At 42.4% G+C, this 15,808-nt stretch overlaps 1 protein-coding gene and 1 long non-coding RNA gene across 3 annotated transcripts in view; one reads left to right on the forward strand and one right to left on the reverse strand.

Moving 5' to 3' along the window:
• LOC306807627 overlaps positions 1 to 2,038 on the reverse strand; it is a 356,348-nt gene extending 354,310 nt beyond the window's left edge. The window contains exon 1 of the long non-coding RNA XR_013775761.1: positions 1,958 to 2,038. This is a non-coding gene — a long non-coding RNA (uncharacterized lncRNA). The remainder of the gene's footprint in view (positions 1 to 1,957) is intronic.
• Positions 2,039 to 11,422: 9,384 nt separating this feature from the next.
• The window catches only part of CNTN6 (contactin 6), a 118,336-nt gene continuing 113,950 nt past the window's right edge, over positions 11,423 to 15,808 (forward strand). Inside the window, exon 1 of one of the 2 annotated variants that reach the window (XM_079317346.1) lies at positions 11,423 to 12,028. The gene's annotated coding sequence lies outside the window, so the exon portion shown is untranslated. The remainder of the gene's footprint in view (positions 12,029 to 15,808) is intronic. The other variant, XM_079317345.1, reaches the window with a different exon arrangement.

Consider the following 15,808-nt stretch of genomic DNA (forward strand, 5'->3'; position numbering starts at 1 on the left):
TGCATAAAGTCTTGCCTGTAATCCAACAAAAACCAGGCTGGATCTTCCAACATTCCAATATTTCCAACGTGAACAGAATCAGAAACAGGAGTACCTGGGAGATTATCTGCAATTTGCAGATTTGACTGCATTACAGAAGAAGAAATGGAAGAAACTTTTTCTTTTGGGTGTAGTTACCAAAGATTACAAAAGACAAGAAGGTCAGAAAAGGATTAAAATAGAAGAATTTAAGAGTCTTATCATTAGCCACACTTCTTTTATGCTATTAAAAGCAAATCCACTGAGGTTAGCATTAAAAAAAAAAAAATGTTGTCTATGAAGTTTGCTTGATTTTAAACAGAAATTATTAAATACTGCTGTAGTGGTCTCAAGAAACAAATCCTTCTCAAGATCAAATATCTCCTAAAAGGTGTAGAGGGGATTAAGTGCTATTGCAAAAATGTTCATTTAATTCTATTTAGAGCCATGAATTATGTAGGTAGAAAAAGACTTATAGCAAAAATAAAATAATAGTAACAAAATAGAAATAAATATAGGTGGCATTTATAATGTGAAATACAGAAGAATCTAGCCCCTGGTGCATCCCACAGCTCTCAGCTGCAAGTGACAAAGTTATACAATCCTGCAACACTAGAAAAGGGAAATTTAGATTTGCAATAAAAGAATTTAAATGGGTTTTTGCCTACCAGGACCCCCCAGATCAGCACTGTGCTCCATTTGCACTAACAAATGGTTATTCCATGAGGCTACAGACATTTTGATGTGCTGATACCTTATTTGACATTATTGAGAGAGAAGTGATGCTTTGATAGAATAAAAACTGGATTTAACTAAATCAAATAATAGGATTTTGTTCACTGATAACCTCCTTTAGAGCACTCTGTGCTCTGGTCAATATTTTGTGGTATTTTAAATATCTCCTGGTTTTTAGAGGAGGAAATAATCAGTGGGCTCAGAGCAGACCTGTTGTGACTGTGGCTCTGCCAAACCACCATGGGAAATCATTCCATGGGTGAATTTTGGTGCTTCATTCCCTGCTTATGCTTTGCCCTGGTTATTTTGGGAAAAAAACAAAACAAAACAAAACAAAACAACAACAAAAAAAAAACACCAAAACAAACAAAAACAAACCAAAACCAAAACTCCTAAAGATCCAGATCCTGAGTCTTTCACCTGGAAGGGGCAGGTTTTCCCTGTTAAATTGGAAGATTCCTATTTCATGACTTTATTGTGAAGATAAACAACACAAGGTGCTTTGATGTACTCATGGATAAAGTCTGTGGATTGCTCTCAGTAATTTCATTGGGATTCAAACTGGAGCTTGATTTCCCTTCCTAAAATTTATATTTCTTGCAGTTCTTTTTAAGGTTTCCAGAGGGGAAAAGAAGAATTGAAGATTGTAAACCAAGAAGAAAGAGTCTTAAATCCTTTGATTCTACTTTTGTTCTAATGGTGAGGACTATCACCTGAGAGGAAGGTTTTATGGCTAAAATCCCATTAGTTGCTGTGACTGAGGTGCTTAGGACGTGCTATAAATTTATCTTAACTGCTGCTGATCCTTAAATATAATCCACATCAAAACCTCACATCTAATCAGCCAACTAATCAACTTTTTAATCAACATTTCACAAGTAGTCTTGACCTCCCTAAAACCACAGCTTTGTCCATGATCCCAAAAGGAACTTCTCCCAGCTGGAAAATCCTGGGCAGTGTGTGAGGCTCAGAGATTGGGGTTTTATTCAGTGTTTTCACCTTGAAACCTCTGAATTCATCAGATTTGTCAGTGGCAGAAGTAAGATCAGGTCCTGGGCGTTGGGGGATCCTGTGGAAATCTTGTTTCACTGTCAGAAGGAGTCACCAAGGGGCAGAGCTGGCTGCTCCCCAGTGGGATTATCCCAGGGGATTGTCCCAGGAGATGATTCCAACAGCTCATCTCTGGCTGCTCTTTTCTTCCCACACTTCAAACAGGATGAGGATCATGGCCAATGTCCCTTTTCCATCTCTGATAGTTCTGTTTTGCAGAGAAAGCAGATCTGGGGGCTCAAATATTCTGGAATGCATTCATTCAATGGTTGGATTGCTGAGGTCTTTTCCAGCCTCTGTGATTCCATGATCCCTGAGGGACAAGGGGTTTTCCAGGGCCCTGGCAGGTCAGAGCCAGCCCTGCTGCCTGTGAATTTACACATCTGGATTAGTGCACACAGCTGCTGTACCCAAAGGAAGCTGCTGCAGGTGGGGGGTTCTGCCCTGGGGATGATCCCAGTGAGAACTGGGATGTGGAGCCCAGGAAAAGGGAAAAGCCATCCCTGAGATTCCAGGGCAGCCATCCCCACCTGCCTGGAGCTCCAGCCAGACCAACTGCCTGTCAAACAGCTTTTCAGCAGACACATTTGGGTTTTTTTATCCCCTGTGGGATTGAGAGTGATAAAACCTATTCATGGCAAGCACTTGAGGAACAATGTGGCTCCATCTGGGAGCAGCCCCTTAGTGCAGCTGCAGCTGCAGGGCTGGCACACACAGCCCTCACTGAAGGCTCCATCTCCTGTCCCTACTGGGATATTTCCCAGGATTTACTCCTGCCTGGTGCTGAGTGCTGACCTGGGCACAGGTCTGATGTCTGAACAGATTTATTCCTCAGAAGTCGGTGGTGGATAATGAATTTAATTCCGTGAACATGGCAATAACACAGCCACACATTTCCTCCCTCCTGTCCCTTCATGTTCCAGGTTGGACTGGATAACCCAAAATCTTCCATACCAGTATCACCAGTCCTAACTGGTGATTCTTCCCACACCACACCCCAAACCACACTGTTGGGTTCTGTGTTTAATGAGCAAACTTTGTGATCTTTGCTGCTGAAAGATCACAATAAAAACTCTCTTTCCCGAGATAATTCTGATCTTATTTTATTTCCTTCTAAGACATCACAAAGTGCAAATAAAAGGGTTAAATAAGGGGTTGTACCCAATGACAGCCTGAGTGATCATTTCCCCTGGGCTAATTACAGTCCTCTGGGATGTTCTTAATGAGGGATTTTGTCACAGGGGGTGTAAAGTGACTCCTCTTGTTTCACCTCCACTTGGTACCCCCATCCCTGGAATGTCCCAGGCCAGGCTGGACAGGGCTTGGAGCACCCTGGGATGGTGGAAGGTGAGGGACAAGATGGACTTTAAGATCTTTTCCAACCCAAACCATTCCTGTAGTTTCCACAACAGCGATATGAATAAATTAATAATTAGATGAATACACAGATCCTAAGGATTGAGCACCAGCTATTACCAGAGATACACAGAGGATAAAATATGCTGTTTACCAGCTGAAATAACAATCAAGCTGATTTAGGTTATCAGCTCTCTCATAGCACAAGACAAAATTAAAATGAGCTACTGTGAAGTTAATTTGAGATGTTTGGTTTTTTTTTCACTACACTTCATGCACCAAGAGGAGAAAAATTGGTGGAACAATTTTCATAAGCAAGTTGAAATAACTGGTGTTCAGGAGGTAACAGGGAGATTTCTGCGTGGAAAAGGATCTGGGAAATCATTCCTGTCTTCTCTTGCAGAAGTAGGCTGAAGAGCTGGGAGATTTCATCCAGGATTAATGCACTGATAGAAGTTAAATCAAAGTTTTTGGGATTTGAGTGTGGGTAATAACTCCTTGTGCCATTTCACAGTGATTCAATGGTTTGGGTTGGAAGGGACCTTAAAGATCCCCCCAGTTCCAACCCTCCACAGGGACAGGGACATTTTTCACTGTCCCAGGGTGCTCCAAAACACATCAAGGGGCTCTTCAGCATTTCAGGCTGAAGCTGCAATTTTTTTTAATAGACCAGGTGCAGGGCTGACTTCCCCAAAATGTAAAATTTCATTAAATCAGGCAGAAATGTGGGGACCAACTTGTCAGAATAGCAGTGGCACAGGCTGAAGGCAGATTATTCAAGGATGTGGATTCCTTCAGATTTCAATGCTGGAACCAAAAGGAAAGGTCTGGACTTAATCTCAGGAATAAAACAATCCTATGAAATCCATCATTTAATAGAATCATTAAGGTCTGAAAAGACCAAGATTATCAATCCTAACCTCTCCTCACACATTTTGCCCAATAGTTGAAACTGCAAATTTATGGAAGGAGCACCACAATTTCCAAGGGAATATTTCACATAATTGTTTTATCCCTTACATTTCTGTACAGGAAAATGCACGTCAGCCAAGCTCTTCTTTCATGCAGGGAACACAACCAAGCTCTGACCTCACTGACATTTAGGGAGTTTGATCACTGGCACTAAATGCTTAACAAGCAGAGATTTGATTGTGTGGCACAAAGCCTGCATAATTTATTTTAAACAGTCTGATAAAATCCCTTGCACGGGTGAAAGATGCACAAAGATTTGGACAGTGGAGAGGACTCTCCCTAGAAAGATTTATGTGATGGCTGTGTTATGGGGAGAGAGATGGGGTGTGAAACTGCTGGGAACTGTTTGATAAGAGCTAAATAGAAGGGGCTAAATACTCTCATTTTAAGGAGGACATGAAAACCAGGTTGTGAAATATTCACTATAAAAGTGGGTTCTAAAGCTGTGTAAAAGTGCATTCTAAGAATACTCTTGGTGATATGGTTTAGGGGTGTCTGGGCAAAGGTTGGACTTGGTGATCTCAGAGGTCTTTTCCAGGTTCTGTCATTCTGTGAAAAATGTGGAAGGATCTGATTCCAGTAAAACTGCTCTTTGTCAGGTTTGTTCTCTATTGATATCAGCCCAGTAAACATCTCCAAACATCCAGGAGCATCCAGAGCAAACCTCCTGGAGCTTTCCCCAACATTTTGGGAAGATTCTGAGCAAATAAAACCCTTCCTGAGCTGAGCTTTGCCTCTCACTTTGCAAGCTTTATCCTTGGAGGCTTTTATGCACCCCTGAAATATATTGGGTGTTAAAACACAAAGCCAGGCTGATCCTTGGGTGCAGCCCCACTTATTGCAGTTCTGCAAGGCAGCAGCAATGCAAAATCATCCTGTGAGGTACAAAAAGTGACCTGCTTTAGTTAATTGTCATTAGTTTTCATTCAACATCATTATAATCATAAGCAATGGTCTGTTTTAAGAGAGTGGAGTTTTAATTAAGCTGATCTTAGAGCAGGAAGTTGATGGGATTACATAAAGAGAACTCTTTTTTTCAGCATAATGAAAGTTGGTATAACTTTACCAAATTCAATTATTTCTTCCCAACGCAGCATGAAAAATATTTGGGAAACGACTGAAACAATTCTTAGAGCAAATTATAGCCCTGTCAGAGAACAAGAAATCAGTGTGTCAAAACACGAGGATATTTCTGTACAAAGCATCCAGCAAGTGACTCCATACAGGCAATCCCTGTCTGAACATTATATTCCTCATTAAATCTATCCACAGCTGGAAAGAGGAATATTTTCTGTTTGCCTTTGGAAATTAAAAAAAATAAAATATAATAACCCAAATGAAAAACGTCCTCAAACATATTCCAAAGAAGGATGCAGCAAAATGTTGTTTTAATTCATCTGAGTTCACTCAGAGCTGTAAAAACCTAGGTGCAACTTTACAGCTTTTGTGAGCCCCAAATAACTACATTTTTCTGCAGTAAAACCAGATCTATAAAATTCCACTCACTCTTCTCATGTATACATTTTTAATAAGTGGATTTTATAGACTTGTTCCCCAAAAGAAGGGAACAGACCATGGGCACTGCACTGTTCGTGTTTTTAATTCAAACTGTGATGAAGGCAGAGATGCTCAAAGATCCTCCTGGTGAGCCCTGGGGAGAGTGGCTGGAAAAGAGCTGGAGAAATTCCTCTGCCATGGATCTGATCCCACTGACACAAACACCTGGAGGGAGCAACAGCATTTGAAGGGTTTTTGTATCAATTTCTAAAACCATTATCACAAAATCTCAGATTGGTGTGGGTTGGAAGGGACCTTAAATCCCACCCCACAACTTCTCTTTTTCAAGCACAAATTCCATTCCAGGGCTCATCACCATCATGGGAAAAAAATTAATCCCAATATCTAAACCTACTCTCTCTCAATTTGAAGCCATTCTCCTTGTCCTGTCCCAACAGTTCCTGATGAAATATCCATTTTTTATCTTTCCTTCTTTTAGATCAAGAGGAATTTTTTTTAAAGTTTGCACCCAGCATTTTCTTGCAGGGCTGAAATGTACTGAGCAGAGAGACACAAGTCTTTAAAGAATGCAAAAATCACAGAGAAAATTGAACACATTTGCTGGTTTTAACCCACTTTTTATCTGTCTCTGTAAGAACTGTGCCTATGATGCAGCATTTATAGATTTTAATTCCTTATGCCTTACCATTAATATAATACTGAGATATTAGAATTACTGCAGAATCCCAGAATCACTGAGCTTGGAAAAACTCCCTGAGATCCCTGAGTCCAGGCTGTGCCCCATCCCCAGCTTGTCCCCACCCAGAGCACTCAGTGCCACCTGCAGGGATGGGATCCAAACCTCCCTGGGCATTTCCAATCTCTGACCATCCTTTCCATGATTAAATTCCTGCTGATGCTCACCCTGAGCTCCCCTGGTTCAGCCTGAAGCTGTTCCCTCTCCTCTCTGGAGATATCAGAGAAAAGAGAGGAGTAACTTGGTTTGTAGCCACACCAGTTTCTGTGCTGTGGTTTCTGCACACAGAGAGGGTTTTGTGCATTTTTCTGTTCCAGCCTGGGTTTCTGAGTCCTCCCTCTCACAGCTGAGTGGCTGCTGGCAGCTCCTGACCCCCCTTTGGTGACATCTGGAGCCCTGGATTGCAGCAGTGATGCCTCTGTGGTCTTCTCCTGCACAGGGCACAGGTGGTGGACATGGATCCAGTGCCCATTGAGCACAGCTGGATGCAAGGATGCTGCAATTCCCAGGCTCCCTGCTCCAAGTTTGCTCTCCCTTGAGGAAAATCAATGCAAAATGTGAGCCACTTATCAGATATTTCACATCCAGGAAGGTACAAGCACGAGCAGAACCCTGGAAATCCAGAAATGCACAGCTGGTGTTTTCTCAGATGGCTTTTATCCTTTGAAAAATAAATTTTAAAAAATAGCAAAAGAAACACAGGCGAAAAAATAAAAGCAAAAAACCAACATCTCACACAAAAACCCTGAAGAAACAAAGAGATAAGCAAGGTCCCCACATTTTATGAGTGCAAGATCATGGCAGGATTAGCCACAAAGCCATTAGAAAATCTCACTGAGGTCACTGTGATTGTCTGGAGAGCAAAGGTTATTCAACAGTGATTGCTCTTCAAAACACAAACCACGTCCAGTAACACCACAAATAACTCCAGTGAAAGCCTCCACACTTCTTTTTGCTTACACTTTTTAAATTTCCTTGTCCAATCTTTTCCAGTCGGGGCTGTCCTGGTGTTAAAGAGCTTCCAGTTCCATTACAGATAAACCTCCAGTTATTGATCAGAGCATTGCCCACCCCAAGGACCAGCACACAGATTTGAAACCTGTTTTTCTGCTGGGAGCAGAGGAACTGTTCAGGCTCCTCTCAGAGCTCCAGAGGTCACCTCTGCTGGGGGGATCATTAATAAACTGCACATTTTGCAAGGATTAACACCCACTAAACCTTGGCATTTATTCCAGAGAGGGAGATCAATGGGGCACTTTAGCACAGGACTAACAACATCCCTGAGCTGCTTCTTTTGCTCTTTAATCATTTCTGGTGGGGGGGACAGAGGCAGCAGTTCAGAGGGTTTGTTTTCTGGTTTATTTGTGGAGCTGGGAACTAATTAATCCCCTTGTTATCAAAGCAGAGCCTCTGATTGGGGTTGTCTGTAACTCTAAAACGGAGCCCTGAACAAACCACATGGAGACACAGGCTGGAGTTCAGGCAGAGGAAAGAGCTTTGTGGAATATAGACAAGGGATAGAGTAGCCTAATTCTGGTTCTTTGATGGATCTAGTGTGAAAAAGAAAAGCAATGAGCTTCATACTTTGAACTGTATATTTTTACACTCAGCAGAAAATCTCCTTGAACATTTATCTGTCAAACCTGCAGATCTCTTTTTTTTTATTTTTTTCACTCATGTCTCCATCACGTGTGTGTGTGACCCAAGTAAAATAAAATCAACAAAAACTACAGAAGAACAGGTATTCTATATGAAAGTGGATTTCCCAGAATTTATATTTTTTTTTCTGTATTAATATTCTTTGCTATAACTCACAGTGCTAAACCACACAGAAAAAGCATTTAGTGGTCTCTTCAGCAGCAGTGTAAGAACAAAATAAGTTTTTTAAAAAAAAAAATAATAGTAATTTAAAATATTTATTTAAAAAAAGTAAAAATTTGGAATATCACTACCAGAGAAAATTCCTTTCCCTTTTCTGGGAGGCTGCATTTTGGAAAAGAATCCAGAAGGAAGGATCCTTTTTCTGGAGATTCATTGCTGGAGTGGTTGTACCAGCTCTCTCCTTGTGGTGGTCACTTGCCCAGAAGTCATCAAGAATTCAGGTTGGGTTGGTTTGCTTCTCTTGGTTTCTCTGCTCCAGCAGCAAACTTCTTGGGGAATTCAGAGTGCAATAATCCATTTTTGTGGGATTTCAAGACCTCATTTATGCAAGAGCAGATCATTCCCCAATGCCTGTCCAGCAGCTCAATTTTATTCATACTACATTTTAATTCTTACAGTGCAAGTGAATTATGATGGATTTTTGCTCTCAGGTTTCCAATATCTGTCTCTGACAAGACTTCAAGGAATATTCACAAGACAAAGGTGATGCAACTCCATGAATCTGAAATTACATCACCTCTGTATTGAAAAACAATTGCAAGGTTGCATTCATAAAAATTATGTTGAAATGTACTTTGGAAGATGTCTAACAAGACTGAGGGGAAATAAAGCCAATAATTTGAGAAATGATTAGCACTGTAAAATTAATTAATTCAATCTTGGGCAATGCCCTGAATTCCTGAAGAGGAACAACCTGGGATAGGTGAGGATGTCCCTGCCCATGGCAGGAGGTTGGAATGATGATCTTTGAGGTCCCTTCAACCCAAACCATGCTGCAATTCTGTGATTTAGAATTTTAGAGTAGCCAAAACCCTCTGCATGGAGTCAACACCAGACAGTGACTCAGGTGGGTTAAGGGATGGATGTCAGAGCAGAGGGTGGTAAAGCACCTCATGGGATGGGATCATATTCCTTTGTTAATAAAAACTCATCTCAGGACTTAAATTTTGCCTTTGTGGTCACAGGGATTCACCCTTGCAGTTGATGCTTGCTCCTCTAAGTGAAGAGTTTAGATCATGTTAGTCCTTGACCTAATTCAGTTAAAAAGTTGATGAAGACATCCTGTGTCTAAAGGAAAGAGAGAAAAGCTGACAGAGCCACAAGGAGCTGGAAATCTCCTGAAGGCACAGTGACAAAACCCCAGGTGTGCCATCCCAGGGCATCTCCAATTTCCACTGAGCAGAGCAGAAAGTGTCTTCCAGCCTGAGATTCTGCAAGAGACACCTTGGCTCAAGTTCTAATTCCCTCCTGTCTCCCAGCCTGTGTTCTCCTGTCTGCTTTATACCCCAGATCCATCTCCCAGGTATTTTTAGCCTACGACAGCCACACAAGGGCATCGTGCACTTCATCCTGACACGGGGAAACTTTGTCACTCCAGAGCCAAGTTTTGAGGTGGCTGGAGACCCATCCCAGGCTGCTGAGGTTGGCTCAGTTTCAGGAGTTGTCTGTGCTCTGATACTGTCAAAACTGCAAGAGAATCAGCCCTTCCTCAACAGTGGGAAAGTTTTTTTTAAATGGGTTTCTGACAGCTGGAAGCACAACAGCAATTAATTTTTTTTTTTTTTTTTTTTTTTTTTATCATCAATGTTTGCTTTCGTTTTGTTTCTTAGGTTTTTTTTTTTTTTTTAAACATGGGTTGTTTGGTTGTTTTGTTTTTTTTTCTTCTGATGGAATATCCCAGTTCTTCAAAAGCAAAATATTTGACAAATAAATGTTGATCTCAATGAATTTTTGTTTTGACAGGGTATCAGGCAAAGCCACAACATTTTGGGTAGCGTGCAAATGTTTTATGCTGACCTCTAGGAAAAGAGTTGTTTAATATTCAAATTTATCATCACTTTCTGTGTCACTTCTCAAAGATATGGGTGGAATCTTTAAAAGGGTATAAGATAGTTCAGGAAAATCTAAATTAGAACTTTACCAGTTCTAATAAAAATTCAGATGTTCAGAAGTTGAAAATTCTGCCACTGAAGTGTTACAGTCTTTGTTGAATGGAAAAAAAAAAATTAAAAGAGACCACAGAAAGGGTTGGGTTGGAAGTGACCTTAAATCTCATCCAGTGCCACCCCCTGCCATGGGCAGGGACACCTTGAAGTGAATTAACCTTTTACAAGGACATTTATAAATTTTTTTTTTTTTGCATTCTTAGTTGGAAATTGAAGAGCTTTAAAAGCAACTGAAAAATCCTGTTCCCCAGTCTTGTTCGACAAGAAATACATAATGAAATTCTTTTATTTTGACATAGAAAAGGCTGAATTTTTAACAAACTTTCAAAATTGGCTACAAGAAGCCTGAGTTAATCTGTTGCAAGCAACTTGTATTCTATTTACTCTTGATACCACTTAGAAAAAGCCCCGTAATTATTTAAAAGAAAATTTTAATGAAGAAATACCTAAAATTCCATTTAAAATTTTTATTCCCAATTAAAAATGGAGCTGCTAATTATAATGCCTATCTCCTTTAGAAGGTGCTGCAAGGCTTAATTAATTGTCGGTAAAGCTCATTTGAGAAGCTCACAGGATGGAAGTGCAAAATTGTTTATGTTAATCAGGGGAGGGCTCTGGATGGGGCTGCTGGGCACCTGTGGGGACATGTGGGGACATGCCAGGGGTTGTCACCTCCTGCTGTCCCCATTTCACAGCCCCAGAGCAGAGCAGAACAGCTGAGGAGCTTCCAGTGTCATCAGAGAATTCTCCAGGAGAGCTGGAGAGGGACAGGGGATGGAGGGACAGGACACAGGGAATGGTTTCCAGTGGATGGATGGATATTGGGATGGAATTTCTGGCTGGGAGGGGCTGGGATGGAATTCCCAGAGCATCTCTGGCTGTCCCTGGATCTCTGGAAGGGTCCAAGGCCATGTTGGAGCACCTGGAACAGTGGAATGTGTCCCTGCCATGGCAGGGTGGCACTGGATGAGTTTTGGGGTCTTTCCAACTCAAACCACTCTGGGATTTTGTGATGAATTCAAGTAACTTTTCCCACTGAAGGACACTCCCCACCTGACTCTGCCTTTTCTCTGCTGAAGCAATCCCAAGAGGGAAAATGGAAACCCACAAGGGTTTGAAGTTCAATCAGAATTTGTGTCTGTGCTACTTTAGACAAGCAAATCTCCCCTTAAAAAAACACTTTAATATGTAAGATAGGAAAGGGCAGTTGAGTTTTTAAGGGGTCACCCAGGGCTGGGATGTGATTCCAGTGACAGCTCCCACCCCACCAGCTGAACCTACAGACGAGACTGTGGGGACCAGGACTAAACAAAACTATTCCCACTCCTGTTCTAAACCTAATCCCGTGCAGTGACCCAGTTTTTGAGGAGAGAGGTTTGTGATTACCTGACAGGAGCTGATATTTGTACGAGAGGCACAGCAAGAGCACATTTAATCTTTCATGCTCGGCTCTGACAGCTGCGCTTTCGCTCGCTCAGCTTTCCTCAAGGATGAGCCAGGCAGAGCTCATTTTTACACATCCCAAATTTCCAGACAGGGATGTGCAGGAGCTGTAGGAGCTGTTTATCTGATTGAGGCACTAATTGTGCGGGTCCTAGCTGGGAAGGCAGCGCATCTCCCGTTAATGCCAGGGAAGAGACACGCAACGCTCAGCGGATAAAAGGCTCGTGGTCCCAGCTGGGAAAACACTTCCATTATCTCCCAGCTGCACAGACCTTCCACACGGCTCCAGTTCTGCCTGGCTGATCGCTCTGCCTTGCTGGGAGCTCCAAAGAGTCCTGCAGACAATTGTGAGACCCTGAGAGACCCCGGAGCTGTAAGTACAGAGCCCTGCAGTGTGCGCGGTGCGGGGAGCGGCGCTTGCCGGGCGCGTTTTATCCTTCCTCGCTCGTTTTCATTTGCATAATGGGGAGAGAAGGGGGGAAAAAAACACCCTGCTGTATTTCCCCTGCTTGTCTGGAAATGGTTGGTGCTCGCAACGTGCAGGAAAGGAGGTGCAGGGTGGGTTTGTATGCGTGGCCACAGGCAGCACAGGTCCATTATTGAGGCTATCGCAGCTCCGGTGCTGCAGTGGAACGGGCAGCACAGAGCATGACAGTGCTAATTCTGGCACTTTCAGATCACTTTCTGCAGCATATTAAGAGATGAAATGGGTAGTGAGAGCCTAACCTCATTCCTGCCAGCCGAAGGTGGAAAAGCGATAAACATAAATCTGCAGGGAAATGTAGGTAAGTCCGAAAAAGAAAGTTTTTCCCTGTTGCTCATTTGAATCATCAGAAGGGAATATAAAGCAAGTTCCCGGCCTGTACTGAACTTTGGGTCTGCATCCAGGGTGTTAGTTTGGATATTATTTATTTCCACTGCATGACACAGCTTTAAAGGACATGATACTTTATCAAAAGTTTGGGAAGTCTGTGCTTCCAGAAGCAAGTGCCTGACCAGAACTTTCTGATAAATCAGATATTGCCATGGTGCTCTTGGGGTGAATCCTTGGTTTCAGCTGCTGCATGTGGAAAGGGGCTCTCCCAGCAGCTTTTGCACAAGCAGGATGCTCCAAGCTGACAATTTCCTGCAGCACTTATGGAGCTGAATGATCAAGCAAGATGCAAACACTCTGTAAATAACAATTATTTGTCCTTTTATCAGCACTGCAGGCCTTTGCAGATAAATACTGTGAGTTAAAATCCAAATATTTACTCCTCTGAAGTGGCATTTCCACCTCCCCTTTAATTTTTCTCCCCCAAAGAGAGGAGACTTGTGACATCCACACAAAGTTCTGAAAGTTCAGAGAATTTTTTCTGTGTGTGCCACTAAACCCTGCAGTGTTTGTGATTCCAGGCACCACATCCCCACAAATAACCCATCTCCATCAGCCAGCTTTGCCTGTGGTGCTCCAGAGGCACTGTGTCAGTGTTTCACATTCCAGAAGTCTCTGCTTCACAGGTTTTATGACACTAAAAAGTCCCAAATCAGTACCTCTATGAAGTTAGCAACAACCATAGATCACATTTTATTGTGTAAAAAAAAAAAGAAAAATAAACCCCCCCAGTGCTGGCAGCTGTGGGTTTCAGATGCTGGTGAGGTACTGCTGGCCATGGATTACAAGTTTTACCTTCCATGCTGAGGATAAAATTATAAATAATCCAGAACTACTTAAGTGCTTTAAATCAAGCAGGAGCCATGTCTCTTTCCCTTTGCTTCCAGCTTTATGACCACTGTTGAAAAGGTTTGTGGTGCATAATAAGCTACTCTAAAATTAATTTCTTGCCATTGAAGCAAGAATTTCCCTCACAGAACAAGGTGCCAGTGTGCCCCAGGGGCCTTAAAACACAAAGTTGGGTGGCTCAAAGCACTATTTGTGTTGGAACTGAGAATTTTCATCAGATGATATTTTGTGAGTATGTGGGAATAGATCAGCTCTATGAAACAGCATCAGATTTGTATTTCCCCCTCAAAACTGTGTTTAGCTGCATGGTACTACAGAATCTGTTAAAAACTGAGTTTCCTGCAGAAGATTGCCACAGATTGGCCTCTGCTCACCTTCCTCAGGGACAAAGAGACATAAAAATCATCTTAATGGTGCTCTGCTTGTCCCCAGCCTCTTACCCTGTCTCTTGCAGAGGAGGGAAACCAGCAAGTCTGGCCCAAAAAGTCATTTATTCCTTCTTCCCAAAGGCTGCAATCAGAACTGGCCATAACTCTGTTTGTAGCCTGGGCTGTGCAGGAGGGAATCTCTCCAGGGGAAGTGCAGACACAAAAAATCAGGCACAGTTTTACAGCTACAACTCCCTGAGTGGTAAAAACCATCCCTAGGCCACAAAAAAAAACCCAGACACAGCAGAATTTAAGTGATTAGGTGACCTTATTTGCATCCAAAAAACGATCAAACAATCCACAAATCTCTTATTTACACAAAGGCTTTCCACAAATTCTGAATCTGCAAGGAAAAAATAGACAGCTTAAAAAGAGAACAAAGCATCTTCAAGTGCCCTAATCACAGTGAACAACCTCAATCAAAACAGATCAGGGCACTGCACTAAACATTCTATTTTGGAGGGAAAAAAACACACACAAGTGTGAGACAGAGCTCAGAGGTATGGAAACCCTACCTGGAGTTGGGAAAGTGCTAAACACACCAGGTCAGCACAGAGTAAAGAGCCAGCAAGGTATTTGGGCACAAAAACCATCATGGGGACTTGAACTCATCAGTTTCAGAGGCTGGAGGAGAAGCAGTGAGGAAAAGTTGGAATTTTTCCATACCTCTGTTCTCAGCTCTGTCTCCTCTCCTCCCAAAATCTCCAGGCTCTTCCTGGTTGTCAGGAAAATGAATCCACAAACACCAGAGGTTTATGTCCAAAAAGGAGACAGTGGAGTCCTTTTGCTTTATTGGAATAAAGGGAGAGGCCATGGGTCATTCCCCTGGGATCTCACCAATTTTTTGAAGACTCAGCCTCCTTTTATCCCAATTTCCTGGTTGCTTTTCCCTCTCTCTTTCCCCATGGGCTGAGGTACTTGAGAGGCACAGAATTCCCACACACCTGATACCTGAGATTCCCATCTCATGTACACCCCTCCCTTTTAATTTTTAATTCTTACAGAATTCATGGTTTTTCCCCATTGCTTCTTTCATCTTCCAGTATCCAATTTCATTGATCAGCAAACCTACAGTTTGTTTGTAAAGGCAAATATATTTTTCCATTCATTCATCAGTGGAATCCATCCCATTGTTTCTTTTATCTCTCAATGCTGGTTTTATCCACCAGCAGACCCACAGCTCCTTTGTAAAGACAAATCCAACATCCCTCTCCTGGTGAATGAGGAGCAGCAGGTCAGACCTTCCTGCTGGTTTTGTTCTTGAGGGCACAGGGCTTCTTCCCAAATTTTTTGGGACCACAAAAATTATTGATCAGTCTTATTGTCAATGTCTGAAGGAGCTCCAGGAAAACTGGAGAGGGACTGGAGACAAGGGATGGAAGGACAGGGAATGGCTTCAAACTGTTCCAAGGGTGGATGGGATATTGGGAAGGAGGGTGGGCAGGGGCTGGGATGAAATTCCCAAATTTGCTGTGGCTGCCCCTGGATCCCTGGCAGTGCCCAAGGCCAGGTGGACACTGGGGCTGGAGCAGCCTGAGATAGTGAAAGATGTCCTTACCCAGGGGATGAGACAATATTTCTGGTCCCTTTCAACCCAAGAAATTTCATTATTCTGCAATCTCATCTCTTTATTAATTTTGGAAATCTCTGTGTTCTGAGTTTCCTGCAAGAGTTAAAACTCCAGAACATGCAGTGCTCAGAGGAACTGAGAGAGAGATGGATGGGCAGGAAGGAGCTGGGGACAAGAGTAACTTCCCTCACTTAGACCCTGGGATGCATTTTTAGCCTATAAAGAGCAGAAGGAATGGAGCAAGTGAGTCAGAAAGGCAGTTTGTTTTATTAAAATTCCTGACAGCTTCTGCTGCAACGCTCTTGTTAAAAGAGATGGAAAACATCAGAAAGATGAGAGAAGCTGTGTTCTGTCCCGGCTCTCTACACAACATAATAATATGTGAGGGAGTGTAATTGGTTTCCCAGAAACTGGTTTTATTGGCTATATCCA

Source organism: Erithacus rubecula (assembly GCF_903797595.1).
Source record: "Erithacus rubecula genome assembly, chromosome: 13".
Classification (NCBI taxonomy): domain Eukaryota; kingdom Metazoa; phylum Chordata; class Aves; order Passeriformes; family Muscicapidae; genus Erithacus; species Erithacus rubecula.